This window comes from Protopterus annectens, chromosome 3.part1, assembly GCF_019279795.1.
Source record: "Protopterus annectens isolate FY-2018-M chromosome 3.part1, PAN1.0, whole genome shotgun sequence".
Classification (NCBI taxonomy): domain Eukaryota; kingdom Metazoa; phylum Chordata; order Ceratodontiformes; family Protopteridae; genus Protopterus; species Protopterus annectens.
The window spans coordinates 1871951456-1871971637 of NC_056732.1; the positions used below are offsets into that span (position 1 = coordinate 1871951456).

Consider the following 20182-nt stretch of genomic DNA (forward strand, 5'->3'; position numbering starts at 1 on the left):
AGGGCCCCAAAGGAGTGGCTACCTCCTCAGCCAGGAATCCACTGCCAGCTGACAGGGAAGCAAGGTCACTGGAGAGGTGGGGTAAAAAAGTCTATACCTCTACCACCCTTGCCATGAGGTCTCTTAACTGCCTTTTTCATATGTTTCAGCACCAGGATTATTTACTGGATGATTTGCAGAAAAAGATAGCCTCTCCTGAGCCTATAGATTGAAAGGCATTGCAGGATTTGGTACATAATACCCAGCAGGTTAGTGATCATTTTCTACAGTGTGGTTATGATGCATTGGAGGCTTCATGTAGGGCAGCTATGACAGGGGCTGTTATCCGTAGACATGCTTGGTTGAAAGAACAGCCGTTGCCAGATCATGTTAAAGTAAAGCTCCTGGATGCACCTCTGGATAAACAGAAGCTTTTTGGAGCTAATGCTCAGGATGTGTTGAAATCTATTGAAGAGAAGGCAAAATCCATTCAAACAGTAAAGGATTTCCTCCAGGTTCAGCCCCCAAGGTTCAGCCGGAATTGGCCTTCAAAGATTTGGTCCTTTCCAGACTCTGACAAGTTTCAAAGGGGAAAGAGCAGGCATGCACGAGGTAGAGGGCAATACAGAGGCCCCTACAGGGGACGCCAATGGCAACCACAAAATCAAAGAAATGGCACAGGTAATACACCTGCACCACAGGGACAATCACAATGACTTACCTTTCACTCCGCCTACCAAGGCTCAAAGAGAAGCACCTATAGGCGGAAAATTATCTCTATTCTCAAAAAACTGGCACATTATAACAAAGGACAATTGGATTCTGGACATAATAGACAGAGGTTACAGGTTCCGCTTCCATACCTTACCAACAGGACAAGGCATGCCAAACCTGCCACAAAATCAAAGGGCAGAGGCACTCAAAGAAGTCTCAAAGCTGTTACAAATAAAAGCAATAGAGAAGGTTTCTCCTCAGGAACAAGGCCAGGGATTTTATTCAAGACTGTTCCTTGTTCCAAGAAAAGAAAAACAGTGGAGGCCTATATTGGACTTGTCCGTTCTAAATACTTTTCTCATGGTGCCAAAATTCAAGATGCTGACGTTACAGCAACTTCTTCCCATGCTGGGCAAGGGGTCTTGGCTGGTTACTCTAGACCTCAAGGAGGCATACCTGCATGTCCCTATCAGACACAGTTGCAGAAGATACCTCAGATTTCTTGCAGGAACAGAGCACTATCAATTCTCTGCATTGCCGTTTGGCTTATCTACTGCGCCCAGAGTATTCACGAAATGCCTGGCATCAGTAGTGGCACATTGCAGACTCCAAGGGATTCAAATATACCCTTACCTGGACGACTGCCTAATACAAGCAGACAGCAAACAGACCTTGATAAGACACTTGGATTACGTCATTCAATTGCTGCAGGCTTTGGGATACACAGTCAACATTCAAAAATCAAGATTACTGCCATCCCAAGAGATTATATTTCTAGGAGCAAAACTGGACACACAGCTACAAATGGCTTTCCTTACAGAGGAGAAACAAGAGCATTTAACAGCTTACTTCTGAGGCCTAGCAAAATTAACCCACCTGACCGCAAGGAAGACCTTGCAGGCCCTGGGTTTCATGGCATCTTGCATTCTTCTAATCCCTCTGGCAAGACTACACATGAGAAAACTGCAATGGTACCTAAAAGGCTTGTGGTCACAACACAGTCACAACCTAGAAGACATAATACCACTCATACCATGCCTACAAAGGGAATTTCTGTGGTGGGCTCAAGCAAGTCACTTAAACGAAGGCATGCTTTTCAACAAACCTCCAACAAGCCAAACTATTACAACAGACGCCTCAGACCTAGGATGGGGGGCGCACATGGACGGCAGATGCATTCAAGGGTAATGGACTCCCATGGAGATGCATCAGCACACAAATCAAAAAGAGATGTTGGCAGTGATACATGCAATAGAAGCCTTTGGAAAATCACTTCAACAAGGTCATCTGCTAATAAGAACAGACAACACCACTGTCATGTGGTACATAAACAAGCAAGGGGGCACTCATTCCTACCCCCTCTGCAGACTAACAATGATTCTTTGGGAGAAGTCCCTGAAACTGAACATCTACTTGCAATCCCAGTTTGTTCCAGGCAAGGACAATGTTCTGGCAGACAGATTGAGCAGAAATTTCTTGGATCCACAAGAATGGATGCTACACCCACGCATTTTCGCACAAATAGCATCTGCATGGGGAAGACCAGACGTAGACCTCTTTGCATCTCATCTCAATCATCACCTGGAAAGGTTCTGCACAAGGATACACCATCCTCTAGCTTGGAGAATGGATGCTCTTTCCTTCAGTTGGAATGCTCTAACAATTTATGCATTCCCTCCTCTACCTTTGCTCACCAAGGTGTTACTGAAGATCAAGGCAGAACAGCCAAGAGGAATCTTGATAGCTCCAGACTGGCCAAGGCAACACTGGTATCCACTACTATTGAGCATAACCCACTCCAAACAGTCGCCCTTGCCTCAATGGCCTCTGCTCCTGACTCAACACAGTTACAAGACTGTTCATCAGAACCTGCAAACCCTAAAGCTAACAGCTTGGAGAGTTCCATGACTCAGACCCATGACTCACTCTCTGAAAAAGTTCAGGAAATTTTGCTGGAGGCGCGCAGACCTTCCACCAGAAAAACCTATTCGGCCAAATGGAAGAGATTCACCATCTGGAATGTCAACAAGGGCCAGGATGCATCATTGGTGAACATACCTCAGATATTGGAATACTTGACAGAAATGTTTCACAGTGGCCTCTCATACTCTTCTATCAAAATCCACGCTTCAGCTATCTCAGCACATTACAACTGTGATCCTCCTGTGTTCTTGCATCCTTTGCTAAGACAGCTTCTAAGAGGCATAAAGAATATTAAACCTTCAAGGAAGCTACCAATTCCTGCATGGGACCTCAATTATGTCTTGGAAAAATTAACTCTACCTCCTTTTGAACCAGCAGCATCTTCAGAAATGCAATTTCTCTCTTGGAAAACAGTTTTCCTGTTGGCAGTCACTTCAGCAAGAAGAGTCTCGGCGATACAGGCCCTCATGGCAGTTCCTCCCTTTATCATCTTTCATCAGGACAGAGTTTCCCTTAGGACCAATCCTTCATTCATGCCTAAGGTGATATCCAGAGTGTCTCTAAACCAAGCAATTCACCTGCCTACTTTCTTTCCTAATCCTCAAAATAAAGGGGAAAAGTTGCTGCATACTTTAGACATTCACAGACAACTACGCTATTACTTGGACAGAACAAAGTCCACCAGGAAGTCTGACCAACTGTTTGTAGCCTATGCTGCTGGAGTGCAAGGGAAAGCAGTCACCAAACAAACTATCTCAAAATGTATTGGTCACTGCATCAGATTCTGTTATTCTTTTCATGGAAAAAGTGTGCTAGCTAATATTAGACCACACTCCACCAGAGCTATGGCCACATCCACAGCTTTTCTAAGAGGAGTGGCTACAAAAGATATTCTAGAGGCTGCTACATGGAGCTCCGTGCATACATTTACCAAACACTACAACCTGCCATTATACTCCAGATCCCGAGCAGGCTTTGCTTCGGCAGTCCTGCAGGGCCTTCTAGCTACACCATCTCTTGCTTAGTCCTACCACCCCCAGCTTGGCTATGGTATTCAACCCATATGTCAGGACTGCAGTTGCATTCTTGGAGGACATAGTACAGTTTTGTACCTACCATAAATGTAGATGTCCGATAGATATGCAACTGCAGTCAGGTTTTTCCTCCCTCCTACCCCTCTGTTTTTCCCATTTTGGGTCCTTACTCCCCTCACCTATCAGCTGGGGATATATGTTATGGTGTATCTGTTTATTACTGTTGTGCATGTCTGATTATATCTGTTTATCGATTCACCAAATTTAGCCTTCATTGGAGGGCACCTGGCATCTGGGGCAAGAAACACTGAAGAAGATGGCGTCGGCTGATGCCTTTATACTCCAGCCGCTCTGACGTCGGGGAGAAGGCAACATCGGTCGACGCCGGACCCAGACTTTGGAATCAGGCCGACCGAACGGCTGCCTGAGCATGGACAACCCATATGTCAGGACTGCAGTTGCATATCTATCGGACATCTACATTTATGGTAGGTACAAAACTGTACTTTTCTTGTCAGAATCTCCCTGATGGGAACCATGTTCCTAGAGATTGGTAGTGGGAAACAGGGTGAACTCAGCCATAGGACTGCTCATGGAATTCGTATGGAATCTCTGTTTCACTATAGGTGAGAACTTGGTATGTCTGATGTTACTGAACTCGGTCAGAATCCTGTTTCTTTGGAGAACTAGGTTGCTGAGGAGTGTGCATTCATTCCAGAATATGCTGTCTTCACTTATGATTCGGGACAATCTGAAGAACTGTCCCTTCACTATGTTCGATTTCATGAAAAAGAGGTGTTGGCTATTAAACTCTAAATAGATGTTCAGTAAGTGTTCTTTCTATGTATGTTAGACTGTAAGGATTGAGTTACAGTGTCCCAAGAGATTTCGACATATAGGAATTTAACTTAGTGGCTGATTCCAGCTACTGTGAAGGACAAGAAGTCAGTACTGTCAGATAAAGCAATGAGGAAGCTTTCAAGCTCCAATTTTTTCCCCCTTCCACACAAAAAAATATATAATCTATATAGTGACGATGCAATGCTGCTAAAGCCAGGGAGGGTGGAGAGGGTCTCAGTTTCCCAAGTGTAACTTCTAATTTAATGACCAGATTTTCCAGCAACAAAAAGGAGTAGACATGGGGTCCAAGATGGCCCCAGCGTATGCTAATATAGTGCTCAGCGCTTGGGAAAACTGACACCCTCTTCACCTTCCCTTGCTTTAGTAACATTACATTGTATCATTGCTATATCGACAATATATTTTTTGTGTGGAAGGGAACTATATCAGAGCTTGAAAGCTTCCTCTTTGCTTTATCTGACAGTATTGACTTCTTGTCCTTCACGGTGGCTGGGATCGGCCACAAAGTTTGATATCTACCTGTTGAAATCTCTTGGGATACTGTAACTTGGTCCTTCCAGTCAGAATAGAAACTTACCTGAAACTATTTAGAGTTTAACATCCAACACCCCTTCTTCATGAAATTGAACATAGTGAAGGGACAGTTTGTCAGATTGTCCCGCATTGTAAGCGAAGGCAGTGTATTCTGGATTGAATGCACACACCAGATCAACCTATTTCTCCAAAGAACTACCTGCCAACTCTGGTGAATAGGATCCTGACTGAGGTCAGCATAGGTTCATAGGTAGGTACTAGGCTATTGGCCCTGGGGCCTATACAAGCCCAGCCAAAAGGGTACCCTGGCTTTTGCCACCTAAGAAAATTATTTTCCTGTGCCACTGTCGAGCAGAGCCACAGAGGTGATCCCCGGGGTAAATTTCCTATTTCCCATGCAATCATCAAGATTTTTCTTGAAGAGTGCTAATGAGGAGCTTTGTTTGATATAGATAGGTAGCTTATTCCAGACTATGGGAAGTCTCTGGGACAGGAATCTATCTCTCCTGCATGTTCTGTTTATTGTGGTGACAGGGTTTAGGTCCCTAGAGCGTGTAGCTCGGAGGGATTAGGATTTCTTTAAGTGGAGCATGTCCAACAGCTCTGGGTTTGACATAGCTTTGTATGTTAGGCAGAGATCACCTCTGAGTAGATGATATGCGACTGAGTAAAGCTGGAGTTTTTTGAGACGGTCTGCGTAGGGCATCTGTTTGGGGCCGGTAATCCTCTTTGTGAGGTATTTCTGCGGCCTTTCCAGTTGTTTTAGATGTCTTGTGAGGTACATACCAAAAGGGGCGTTGTACTCTATAATGGGTCTAATGAGTGATGAGTAGAGGGGAACAATGACCTCTTTTTTTCTGGATGAGAAACATTTTGTGATGAGGTGTGCCACGTAAAAGGATTTCCTGACTACTGTGGCAATTTGATTATCAAAGGGGAGACTACTGTACACCTGTGTCCCAAGGTCTCTTATCACACTTTCGGTGTTAAGTATACTACCGCCTATGTTGTAGTTCATGGGTACAGAGTTTTTACCAAAGGGGATGACAGTGCACTTTTTGGCATTGAGCTTGAGTCCATGGCTTTGACACCAGGCATCTGTATCAGTGAGGCCCTTTTGTATGATGTCCACATCGTTAGGAGTTTCGATTATGGCTCTTAGTTTGCAGTCATCTGCGAAGTTTGTTAGCCAAAGACCTTCTGTGTTAGCCTGTACTTCAGACAAGTAGATACCAAACAGGAGAGGACCCAGGACTGAACCCTGTGGTACTCCACTTGTCACTGGTCTGAAGTCGGATTTGGAGTCTGCTACTTTCACAGTGTGGGTTTTGTCAGTGAGCCAGTTGGCAACCCATCTTGTGACATAGGGATTTATACCTAGTTTAGTGAGTTTATCTATAATTCCAGAGTGAGGGATGGTGCTGAAAGCCTTGGCAAGATCTAGATAGGCTGTGTGAACCACCTTACCCTTGTCTACGGCTTTGGTGACTGCTTCAAAGAAGTCTGTCAGGCTTAGGAGACATGATCTGTCTTTTACAAACCCAAACCGGGTGGGATTCAGAGTTTGGAGATTACCAATGTCTTTGTTTATAAGTTCCATGATGATATGTTCCATGGCCTTGCAGACCAGGCTCTTCAGGCTAATGGGGCGGTAGTTCCCTGGCTCCCCCCTTGTGGAGTGGGATAACCATTGCTGTGCACCATTCAGCAGGCACAAAGCCTGAGGTGAGGCTATGATTGAACATGGTACTTAGGTGGGGTGCCAATTTGTTCTGTAGTTCATGTAGAACGCAGCCTGGGATGTTGTCTGGTCCCATGGATGCTGTGTTCTTGGCTTTGGAGAGTGTGGTTTTTACCTGTGCAGCTGTGATTACAGGAACTTTGCATTCTTCCTGTATAGAGATGGGCTTTTTAGGGGGTGAGAGGGGGGTAAAGTTAGCACTGAACCTATCTGCCAGGATGTTGGCAGTATCAGTTGGGTCTGTATATTAGTGCCATTGTGCTGTAACTCAGAGCAGATCTGAGTGTTGCCATTGAGATTCTTGGCATAGCTATATAATGCTTTGTGGTTGTCTTTAGAATCCGTGGCGATTTTGTTTTCGTAACTAGCTTTGGAGGATTTTATCAGGGATCGCAGCTTTTTACTGAGGCTGACCAGGGAGCTCCTCCACTCGTGGGATTTTACTCTCTTTTGCAAGAGTTTCTTCCTTCTGTTGTACAGTTTGTTTATGGCAGGGGACCACCAGATTGGCTTCCTTTTTTTGGAGGATAGCGTCTTGGTTCTGTTTGGGATAGCACGATCCATGCACTCATGTAAGTGCTTATAAAGTGCAATTGTGTAAGATTCAGTAGTCATAACTGTATTGTCCATCTGCATGGGTGTCATGAAGTTCACCACTTCTGTCTTAAGAAGCATGAAGTTGGCTTTGGAGAAATTTTTTACCATGGTTTCCTTAATGGGGGGTGGAGACAGGATGTGGATATGTAGGGTAATTAGCTTATGATCGGATCGGACCAATGAGGTGTTGACTTCAGGTGTGGAACACCGGTCACTCATACTGGTAATGACTAGATCTAGGATATTGTTGCCCCTGGTGTGGGTGTGGATAAGTTGATCCAGGGCATTGGAGTTTATGAATTCCAGAAAGCGTTGATCGAAGGAGTTGGTACATGAGTAGTTTTCCCAGTTAATGGTGGGGTAGTTGAAATCGCCCATTATTAGGGTGTTTGGTTGAACCTTAATATTTTCCAGTACATCAAGAAAAGAGGAGGGTGATATGTAGCAAGCTACAATTTGAATTGCAGTTTTGCCCAGAGTTAATTGTACTTGGATAACCTTGGCTGCATTATGCTGAGCAACTAGCCTGGAGGTGTAGATATCCTTAATGAATATGGACACACCTCCGCCTTTGGTGTTCCGGTTCAGGTTACATGGTCGAAAAAGTGTGGTATGAGTTATAACCTGGTAGTGCAGTGGTGCTCTCTGGAGCCTTGAACCAGGTCTCAGTCACTACACAGATATCGATGTTCTCCATTTTAAGGAGTGCCTCGCGTGAGTGCATTTTGAGATTTAGACTTCTAGCATTGAGTAGCATCACCATCAGTTTTTGCTTACCTATTCCTGTTATGGTGGTGAATTTGTCATTTGAACCTTGCCTAAAAAAGGCACTACAGGGGCGGCAAGAGCCTTCTCCAGTTTCCGGAATCCCAGGTGTGACAGGTGCAGGCCATCTCTGGCAAAGCATCGTGGTCTGTCGACTGTCATCCCAGGCAGGCAGATACTGGATCCCTTTAGAATGGCACCAGAAGCTTAGCCAATTTTTTAAGTCAATCATTTTGTCCTTGTACTGCGGCATCATTCTTTGTGATGACAGAATGCTACTCAGGGCTAGGGTCATACCTGCCTGGGCTACAAGATCGGAGAGCTCTTCCATGTCTCTTTTCATGTAGTCCAGGGAGGTATGTCTCAGGTCGTTCACACCAACATGGACAATGACAGAGTCATATTTGTACTTGTTGTGGAGTGACCTGAGTGCGTGGGTTATGTGGCGGATCCTGGCACCCGACAGGCAGCTGACAGTAAACTTCTCCTTGTTTAGCCTGGTGAGTGGAACATCAGTGTGCCTGACTATAGAGTCGCCTATGACTAGTGTGTTGGGTACATTGTTTTGCCTTATATAAGACATTAATATCTGGCACCATATAACTGCTATATAACACACTAATATCTGGCAACATATATCTGATATATAGCACATTAATATCTGGCACCATATAACTGCTATATAACACACTAATATCTGGCAACATATATCTGATATATAGCACATTAATATCTGGCAACATATATCTGATATATAGCACATTAATATCTGGCACCATATAACTGCTATATAACACACTAATATCTGGCAACATATATCTGATATATAGCACATTAATATCTGGCACCATATAACTGCTATATAACACACTAATATCTGGCAACATATATCTGATATATAGCACATTAATATCTGGCAACATATAACTTTTATATAAGACATTAATATCTGGCAACATATAACTGCTATATAACACATTGGCAGTGGTTGAGCGGCACACTGAGTCTGCGGGCTATGTGTCATTTGGGTTGTGTTGGGGGGGTGGAGGTTGCTCGCATTTCTGCTTTGGAGGTCTCTGTTGCTTGAGCAGATTATTATTGAGAGCCTCAGCGAATGTTTTTGTGTTTCTGTGAGTGGATTTTGGTGGTGTAGATTTAGTGAGACTATGTGATGGGTGTGGTGCAAGTGTTTATCTTCTCCTCATGACTGTCAAGTTCAGTCTTGGTTGGAGAGAGCTTTACCTCCAGTTTGGCTAGATAAGTGCATCTCTCACAGGTTGTAGTGTTGGGTGGTAGGAGGAGAGGGTTGTCTGTGTACATGAGGCAATTTCTACATTGCCCCAAGATGCCCAGATTTATCAGATAGACAGGAGAGAACACTGGGAGCTGACCCTTGGACATGCCTGAATAAAAAACTATTTTCCTCTAGATAAGTGAGGAAAGTGAGTACAAGAGCTGTTTTTCTCTAAGCAAGTGAGGAAAGTAAGTACCAAAACTGTTTTCCTCTAGGTAATAAGGAAGGTTGAGAGCTGTAGTAATTAGTAGGTTATTTAGTTCTTACAAGTGCTGATCACAAAACAGCAAATTCAAGTGCTAAAAGTAAGAATCTGTATCTGGACTAAACTTGTTACAGGAAAGGGGGAAAACAAGTGCAAATGCAGGCTTTTAAATCAGAAAGTTGAGAGAGATGGAAAAACTGCCCAAACGGCCAATAACTACAATTTCTGGGCTAGAACCACTCCTTATGTGGTAGATAGGTTACCTAGCGCTTACCACTCCCACTGATAAGCTAGAAGGCTTCCCGCCAACACAGAAAGCTTTGGGGGGGGCTCAGAAGCTTACATACAGTCCTGGATACAGCAAATCTGAATCTGGACTACACTAGTTACAGGAAAGGTATTATATATATATATATATATATATATATATATATATATATATATACAGAAAAGTAGCTAAAACAGCAGTCAAAACAATTCAAATGCAGTGCAAGCTAGCACACGAGTATGTAGCGATGTTAGATCAAACAGTTTAAAAATGCAATTAAATTAAAAATGACTAAAAACAATGCAGAAGAAGTCTATTAGGTAGAATGAGGTAAAGAGATGGGACCGGGGGGAGTGTCCCAGATCAAATCTACAGTGGGGGCGGGCAACTGCAAAAACTTCCAAATTTAAACAACACAGGAATAGGGAGGGTGGGTATGGGAAAACCAACACCTTCAGCAGAGATCTGAAAAACTATACAGTGAAGCAAAAATAACAGTGCACAACTCTGAAGTCAGCCAGCAATGATTTAAATTTAGTCAAACAACAATTACCAGTACACAACTCTGAAGTGCCAGAAAAATATACTCAGCTGTGTATAAATCCAGATAGTTTGAAGAGCACTCTGTCAGGACACAGCAAGGCTCCAGCAAAGTCAGATATACCAAGTTCCTGCGCATACTGAAACAGGGATTCCACATGAATCCCATAAATACTCCTGTAGCCGAGTTCACCCTCAGTTTCCCACTACCAATCTCTAGAAACATGATTCCCATCATGGAGATTCTGACCAGGAAGTGGGACATTATTGCAGCAACCGCAATCTCTCCCCTGGGCTCTAGGCACCTAATCCACTTTTAGTTTTAAAAAATGCAACACACTAAAATGAAATTCCAGTGACTAAGAGATCCCCCATTTTTCTTTCTGTCCAGCACTTTGGACTCCCATCCTGCAGGCTGGTTCCCCTACAGGTATTGTCACTTGCAAACACATTCTACAAGGAAACCAATACAAGTTTCTGCACAACGACTTTACAGAAATTTCTAAAGCACCTTCAGTTGCAACAGCACCAGTATGGTATATGCAAGTATCTGCACCAACTCCAATGCATTTTATGTAGGTAAAATGTCTCTCTGGCTGGCAGACCACATCAAAGAGCATTGTGGAGCAATTAAGAATCGTGATCTCCACAATGTATTAGTGAAACACAGTACTACTTGCTGGGGATTTCAGAGTTTCAAATTATTAGTACTATAACAAGTCAAGCCTTTTATCAGTGACCAGGACACATTACTCTAAGTTCTAGAACTTAGATGGCAACTTTTGTTTAATGCAGAAACTCCACCAGGGCTCACTGACTAGCTTGATATTAGGTGCAGTGTTTGGTGGTACAGGCATTAACAGACACCACCCCCACAGTGACCTGTTCCGATCTCTGCAGTCTCAATCTACGCTGGTTAATTGCTTGAATAGTCACTTTGATGGAAGATGTACCTGTTTTAACTGCAAAATTGGCTGAAACCAAATAGTCATTATTTAAATATTAGGTGATTGACATAACACAGGTTTTTATTGATAGAATGTGCATGTATTTAATGATTTCTGATGACGTTCTTATCACTTTTAAACAATGAAAGCACTAAAAACACACTACAGTCTTGTCTTTTTGCCTCTGGGTAGAAGTGCTTGTTAGCAACTGATAGTTTTCTTCTATATTTGTTTTTACTTTTTATATAGAAGATATATATATATATATATATATATATATATATATATATATATGTATGTATATGTAATGAATTATCAAGGTGCTAGGTGCTGTGATGGATCTGAAGTCTTCTTTCGACACTAAGGGTCTTGTTGGCTGGATTTACTGTTGCAGCTTTATTTACACTGTACCACTTTTTACTTCTCGATCACCATAGAAGATAACTTTCCTGTACAAAATACTTATAACAATTTCATTTGCTATATTCTCTTTATAGTGGTTTTACATCCTGTTTTTGTCCTTGGTATTCTATTTTGGACTTTGTATGAGAACATCTGTTTGCTGATGTTTGCAGAAAAACATGTAATAGAATTGTTTTCCATCGTGTAGAGAAACAATGCTGATATTGTCTTTAAGAAAACATCCTGCAGAAAAACACATACAAATGCTGAGTTGATAAAAGCATGTTCATTCAAACTTCCTTGATTAACAGTGTCATATGATAGAAACACGTACAGATTGTTTTCCTGTTGTCCAGTCTTTAATGAAGCAGGTTAACTTTCTTACTGACAATGTAAAATGCATACATCCTGTTTTCACATTTTTGTTAAGTCTGAAGATTTTTGCTGAGTCTGTAAGGAAACATGTCCATTAAGCAGATTCCTTATTTTTTCAAGCCACAGTCATTTAGTATGGATGCTAATCACATATTGCCAAACTCTATTTCTACATTCAAGCAAGCTTTATTTTATACCTTACTTATGTTGCATATTTGTAGCAGAATTACTTTCAACCTTAATACCTTGTTGAGCATGCTCTAACAATATCTCTCTCTCTCTCTATATATACATATATATATATATATATATATGTATATATATATATATATATATGTATGTATATATATATATATATATGTGTATATATATATATATATATATATATATATATATAGTTCCCTATCAGAAGCCTGAAACACTATAAGCTTGAAAATCAAAATCCTGAAACCAAAAGCCTGAAAATTCAAAATCCCGAAAACCCAAAATCCTGAAACTCAAAATCCTGAAAACACAAATAATGCTAATATGTCACTATAAAGACACTAATATCTACCAACTGACCCTGACCCTAACCCTAACCCTAAGGTCCGTCACTATCGCACACTCACCTGACCCGCGCCCTAACCCTAACTCACTTAAACCGCCCCTAACCGCAATATTTGTCACTATTGCATACATGCCTAACCTGCGCCCTAACCCTAACTCACTTAAACCGCCCCTAACCCTAACATAAAACCAACCGCACACTTACCTGAACCCAACGCATGACCTAACTCCACAGGGCTAACAATAGCAAAGCCACAATGACGTCAGTATGTCCATTTTGTGTTTTCAGGATTTTGAGTTTCAGGATTTTGGGTTTTCGGGATTTTGAATTTTCAAGCTTATAGTGTTTCAGGCTTCTGATAGGGAACCATATATATATATATATATATATATAAATATATATATATATATATATATATATATATATATATGTGTGTGTGTATATATATATATATATATATATATATATATATGTGTGTATATATACATACATATATATATATATATATATATATATATATATATATATATATATATATATAATATGGGTCTACTTCTCATCACCAAAAACACTTTATCAAACACCAGAAAACCAACTCTACTTTAGTGAAACTGCATTTCAACAAAAACTCACGTAATCAAAATACAACACAAACACTGCAAGCCACTCTGTGTCCCCATGTGCGAGGCTGTGACCCCACATCCCTGCTACTTAGAGATCACATTACAGTGGGGAAAAGGTCTTCACTGTATTGTGATGTATATTAACCAGCTCCATTTGCTTTATAGGTTCCCCTACCATTACAAATTTTAGTAGCGATGAAAAAGCACCGCACCTGTTCTGTCAAAGGATCCCAGAACTGCTGACCCTTGTTTGGTTACGTGTGGTTTGCAATAGTGAGTTTTCATTGAACTGCACTTTCGATAAAGTGGAGTCAGCTTTCTGGTGGTCATTAAAGTGTACTTTCTGTGACAAAAAGTATTCCTATATAGATATATATATATATATATATATATATATATATATATATATGGGAACACTTTAGAAACTCAAACTTTTGAAAACTCGTATCTCATATGGACAAGCCCATATAATCGAGTTTTCAAAAACTCAAAATGCTAAAGTGTAAAAAAATAAATAAATAATTTACTTAAATGTAATGTTTCTGCAGGGGGGCAAGCCCCCCTGCACCCTCGCTACTTAAATATACTATTTATGTGATCGCACTGTAGCGAGGAAACGGGGAAATCTCCCATTCTGCTCTTCTGCATACAGTGCGGAACAAGAGATTTCCCTTTTCCCCACTGTAGCGTAATCTCGGAGTTGGTATATTTAAGTAGGGGGGTGAGGGGGCTTACCTGCCTACATAAATTATGTCTTTGACTATTTTTTTTTTTTTTTTATTACTTCACTTCGGAATTTCGGGTTTCTGTAAACTCGATCATATGATCACGACCATATGAAGTTCAAGTTTTCAGGAATTCGAGATTCTGAAGTGAGCCCATGTATGTATGTATGTATGTATGTATGTGTGTATATGTGTGTGTGTATATATATAATATATATATATATATATATATATATATATATATATATATATATATATATACATATATGCATATATATATATATATATATATATATATATATATACATATATATATATATATATATATATATACACATATACACACACACACACACACACACACACACACACACACATGAACCCAGCCGCTGGAGATGTACGACCCAGTGCATTTCTTTGTGCCGGTCCCAAGCCCCGATAAATGGGGAGGGTTGCGTCAGGAAGGGCATCCGGCGTAAAACTTTGCCAAATCATTCATGCGGACAGCAGTAAATATTTACATACCAGATCGGTCGAGGCCCGAGTTAACAAAGATCACCACCAGTGCTGTTAGCCAACAGGGTGCTGGCAGAAATTGGGCTACTGTTGGCCAAAGGAGGAGAAGAGGGGGAAGGTATGCCCGAAGGCTGGAAGAAAGGAGAAAGGCTAGAACTGTAGTAGTGAGGCTCGGAACTTTGAATGTTGGCAGAATGACTGGTATAGGAAGAGATCTAGCCGATATGATGGACAAAAGGAAGGTTGGTATATTGTGTGCACAAGAGACCAGATGGAAGGGGAGTAAGGCTAGGTGTATCGGAGGTGGGTTCAAATTGTTTTAGCATGTTGAGGATGGGAAGAGAAATGACGTAGGAGTTATCCTGAAGGAACAGTATGCTAAGAGTGTTTTGGAGGTGAAAAGAATGTCGGATAGAGTGATGTTTATGAAGCTGGAAATGGATGGTGTAATGATGAATGTTAGTGCATGTGCTCCACAAGTTGGGTGTGAGATGGATAAGAAAGAAAAATTTTGGAGTTGGATGAAGTGGTGATGACTGTACCCAAGGGTGAGAGAGTGGTGATTGGACCAGATTTCAATGGGCATGTTGGTGTAGGGAACAGCGGGGATGAGGATGTGATGAGTAGGTATGGTGTTAAGCAAAGGAATGTAGAAGGTCAGATGGTAGTGGATTTTGTGAAAAGGATGGACATGGCTGTGGTGAATACATATTTTAACACGAAGGAGGAGCATACAGTGACATACAAGAGTGGAGGAAGATGCACACAGGTGGATTATATCTTATGTAGTAGGGCCAGTCTGAAGGAGATTGGAGACTGTAAAGTGGTGACCGGGCAGCATAGGATGGTGGTTTGTAGGATGACGGTGAGCAAGAAGAGGAGGAGGAGTGTAAGGGCAGCACCAAGGATCAAATGGTGGAAATTGAAAAAGGGTAATTGTGAGGTGGAGTTCAGGGAAGAATTAAGACAGACACTAGGTGGCAGTGAAGAGTTACCATATAGCTGGGTAACTATAGCAAAGCTAGTAAGGGAGACTGCTAGAAAGGTGCTTGGTATGACATCTGGACAGAGGAAGGACAACAAGGAGACATGGTGGTGGAATGAGGAAGTACAGGAGAGTATACAGAGAAAGAGGTTGGTAAGGAAGTGGGATTGTCAGAGAGATGAAGAAAGTCGACATGAGTATAAGGAGATGAGGTGCATGGCAAAGAGAGAGGTGGCCAAGGCTAAGGATAAGGCATATGAAGAGTTGTATGTAAGGTTGGACACTAAGGAGGGAGAAACGGACCTGTACCGATTGGCTAGACAGAGGGACCGAGCTAGTAAAGATGAGCAGCAGGTAAGGGTGATAAAGGATAGTGAGGGAAATGTACTCACAAGCGAGGAGAGTGTGTTGAGCAGATGGAAAGAGTACTGTGAGGGGTTGATGAATGAAGAGAATGAGAGGGAGAGAAAGTTGTATGATGTGGGGATAGTGAATCATGAAGTGCAGTGGATTAGCTAGGAGGAAGTAAGGATAGCTATGAAGAAGATGAAGAATGGAAAGGCTGTTGGTCCAGATGACACCTGTGGAAGCATGGAGGTATTTAGGTCAAATGGCAGTGGAGTTTCTAACCAGATTGTTTAATGAAATCTTGGAAAGTGAGAGGATGCCTGAGGAATGGAGAAAAAGTGTTTTGGTACTTATTTTTAAGAATAAGGGTGATGTGCAGAGCTGTAGTAACTACAAAGGGATTAAATTGATCAGCCACAGCATAAAGTTATGGGAAAGAGTGGTGGAAGCTAGGTTAATAAGGGATGTGATGATTAGTGATCAGCAGTATGGTTTCATGCCAGGAAAGAGCACTACAAATGCAATGTTTGCTCTGAGAGTGTTGATGGAGAAGTACAGGGAAGGTCAGAAGGAGTTGCATTGTGTTTTTGTAGACTTAGAGAAAGCATATGACAGGGTGCCTAGAGAGGAGTTGTGGTATTGTATGAGGAAGTCGGGAGTGTCAGAGAAGTATGTAAGAGTGGTACAGGATATGTACGAGGGTAGTGTGACAGTGGTGAGGTCTGCGGTGGGAGTGACGGATGCATTTAAGGTGGAGGTGGGATTACATCAAGGATCAGCTCTGAGCCCTTTCTTTGCAATGGTGATGGACAGGTTGACAGACAAGAGTCTCCGTAGACTATGATGTTTGCAGATGACATTGTGATCTGTAGTGAGAGTAGGGAACAGGTGAAGGAGACCCTGGAGAGGTGGAGATATGCTCTAGAGAGAAGAGGAATGAAGGTCAGCAGGACTAAGACAGAATATGTGTGTGAATGAGCGGGAGGATAGAGGCATGGTGAGGATGCAAGGAGTAGAGGTGGCGAAGGTGGATGAGTTTAAATACTTGGGATCAATAGTTCAGAGTAATGGTGAGTATGGAAAAGAGGTGAAGAGAGTACAGGCAGGATGGATTGGGTGGAGAAGAGTGTCAGGAGTGATTTGTGACAGATGAGTACCAGTAAGAGTGAAAGGGAAGGTCTACAAGAGGGTAGTGAGACCAGCTATGTTATATGGGTTTGAGACAGTGGCATTAACAAAAAGGCAGGAGTCAGAGCTGGATGTGGCAGAGTTAAAGATAAGATTTGCACTGGGTGTGACAAGGGCAGACAGGATTAGGAATAAGTATATTAGAGGGTCAGCCCAGGTTGGAAGGTTTGGAGACAAAGCCAGAGAGGCACGATTACATTGGTTTGGACATGTGCTGAGGAGGGATGCTGAGTATATTGGGAAAAAAAGATGCTATGGATGGAGCTACCAGGTAACAGGAAAAGAGGAAGGCCTAAGATGAGGTTTATGGATGTGGTGAGAGAGGACATGCAGGTGGTTGGTGTGACAGAGCAAGATGCAGAGGACAGGAAGAAATTGAAACAGATGATCCGCTGTGGTGACCCCTAACGGGAACAGCCGAAAGAAGATGATGATGACAGACCACATAAAATCCAAGTACTTTTGGTTAAAATAAGAAAAAAAATGCAGAAAGGAACAATACACAATTTAAACTAACACTCTGAATATTGCACTGTGTTCTAATTGAATAGGATGATGCAAAACCGTAGTGGTTTGATGTGTCAGTGCCCAGTGAAATTAGCACTGGCAGGTGGGAGGGAGAAATCCAAAAATCTGTGCAGTCAAACAGAGTTATAAGCTCAGAGCTGTTGTAGCTGGATAGGAATAAAAATGAAAAAACTGTTTCTCAGCTCCTCCTAATAATTAGATCAAATTCTTATTATATGAATGAATGTAAACTGAATGTTTCCTTACTGACCCTAGCCAACAACTTTTAAGTCTCAAAGAAAAAACAAAACTTTGCATGTAAAACAACATTTAAAATACAAAAAACTGTAATATAATAATACTAAAATCAAAACATAATGGACATATCCAAACCTTAAATGCAAAAAATCAAAAAATGAATGCAGTCAAGCAGTAGTTTGAAACTCGTGTTTCTTGGAGCTGGAGTGGAATGTAGGTGAACACCTTAATAAGAAAACTGTTTTTTCAGCTCCTCCCACTAATTAACCTGATCTAATTCCTGTTAAGTCAATAAATGCTCACTTGAGTGTTTCTTAACTCACCCTAGTCAACGACTTTAAGACTTCAAGAAAAAAAAAAAACTTTGAAGTAAAATAATATTTAAAGTACATCAAACTGTACTCTTAATAAGACTAAAGTCAAAATCAAAAATAGTTTTAAAGATCCAGAAAGACTCCCCAAATATAATTGGGGTAATTCCCTCTTGGCACAGGCAACAGTTCTTCTTTCTCTTGAAACTGGCTAAGGGCAATTGCTACAAGCTTCCCACAGAACGGATTTACACAAGCAGGGATTATTTGATATGCTCCAAACTGAAAATGCTTCATTTGACTGCCTGAATGAAAGAGTTTTAAAATATCTTTTGAAAAAAGGGATGCTGGGGGGATAAGGGAAAAAAGGGGGGGGGAAAAAAATGGAGGGGGATACCAAAAAAAAAGGGAAAAAAAAAACAGGGAAAAAAAAAAAAAAAGGGAAGGGGGCCCTAAGGATGAGGTTTAGGGGGAAAAATTTGGGGGGGGGGGGGGGGGGGGGGGGGGGGGGGGGGGGGGGGGGGGGGGGGGGGGGGGGGGGGGGGGGGGGGGGGGGGGGGGGGGGGGGGGGGGGGGGGGGGGGGGGGGGGGGGGGGTTTTTTTTTTTTTTTTTTTTTTTTTTTTTTTTTTTTTTTTTTTTTTTTTTTTTTTTTTTTTTTTTTTTTTTTTTTTTTTTTTTTTTTTTTTTTTTTTTTTTTTTTTTTTTTTTTTTTTTTTTTTTTTTTTTTTTTTTTTTTATTTTTTTTTTTTTTTTTTTTTTTTTTTTTTTTTTTTTTTTTTTTTCTTCCTCCTTTTTTTTTTTTTTTTTTTTTTTGAAAAAAAAAAGGCGGGGCAATTTTGTGTGAAAAAATTTTTCCCCAAAACCCCCCAGGGAATTAACCAGTTGACCCTGGGGATTACGAACGGGCCAAGGTTAGCCAGCCACCTTTTTTCCCCAAAAGGGTATTTTGTAAAATTTTAAATCCCAAAGGGCTTTTTACTTTAAACTACATCTGCCTCTATTATTTCTAGAACCTAAAACAAGGGAGAAAGATTGTTTTTTTTTATTCTGGATGTCCACAAACAGCTCAGATACTGCTTGGACAGAACAAAATCCTTCAGGAAGGCCAATCAGCTATTTATTTCCCATGAGGGTAAGAAAACAGAACAGTGTCAAAGCAGTTTCAAATTGGTTATCTTATGCTATTTCTTTGCTGTTCTCACCATAACAAGTTACTTCCAAGCAGGGTTAAGGCCCACTCTACCAAGGTTTTGGCTTCTGTGCCTTTTTGGAAGGTGGTAGACACTATATACGTGCCAGAGGCAGTAACTTGGTGGCCTGTACATACTTTTAGAAAACATTACAAACCGGATTCTTTTTCTAGGTCCAGGACAATTTTTGCTAGAACTGTCCTCCAGGATTCTTAATCTGATTTTTTTCCAATTTGCAGTTTTTCTAAGGTCTTGTAATCCACCCATACAGTTTATGCTGCTGCAACAGTGATCTATTGATGAAAATAGTACACATGAAGTAAACTTACCATAACAGTAGATGATGCCTGGAACAAACTTCCTCTCAGTGTGCGGTCCATTTCCCACACTTCTCACTTTAAAAATGAACTAAAACATCACCTTCTCAAGTCTAGAACCTGCCATTGTTATGACCCCACCTAGTCTTCTCCCTTTATAATTAGTTCCCTTTCTTACTGTACTCACAAAATGACCTGTAATGCATGTATATAACTTCATATACCTACCAGATGAGTATTGAACTATTTAATGGAAAACGATGCTACTCAACTTTTGTTTGTTTTACAATTAACTCTATGCATACTATACCAATATTTGTATACAGTGTCTCTATATCTAATTGTTATTCTGTACTTTTTGTGTATAATTGTACTATGCTTTACAAATGTACCATTGGAGCTTTTCTCCTCGGGTCTCCACTGAAAATGGGCCAGAAGCCCAGCTGGACAAACCCGGTCGACAAATGTCAACAAATAAATAAAT

The 20182-nt window shown here is 41.3% G+C and overlaps 1 protein-coding gene across 1 annotated transcript in view; it reads left to right on the top strand.

Moving 5' to 3' along the window:
- The window catches only part of LOC122797944 (zinc finger protein 808-like), a 665304-nt gene that overhangs the window by 102461 nt on the left and 542661 nt on the right, over positions 1-20182 (top strand). The window lies entirely within an intron of this gene.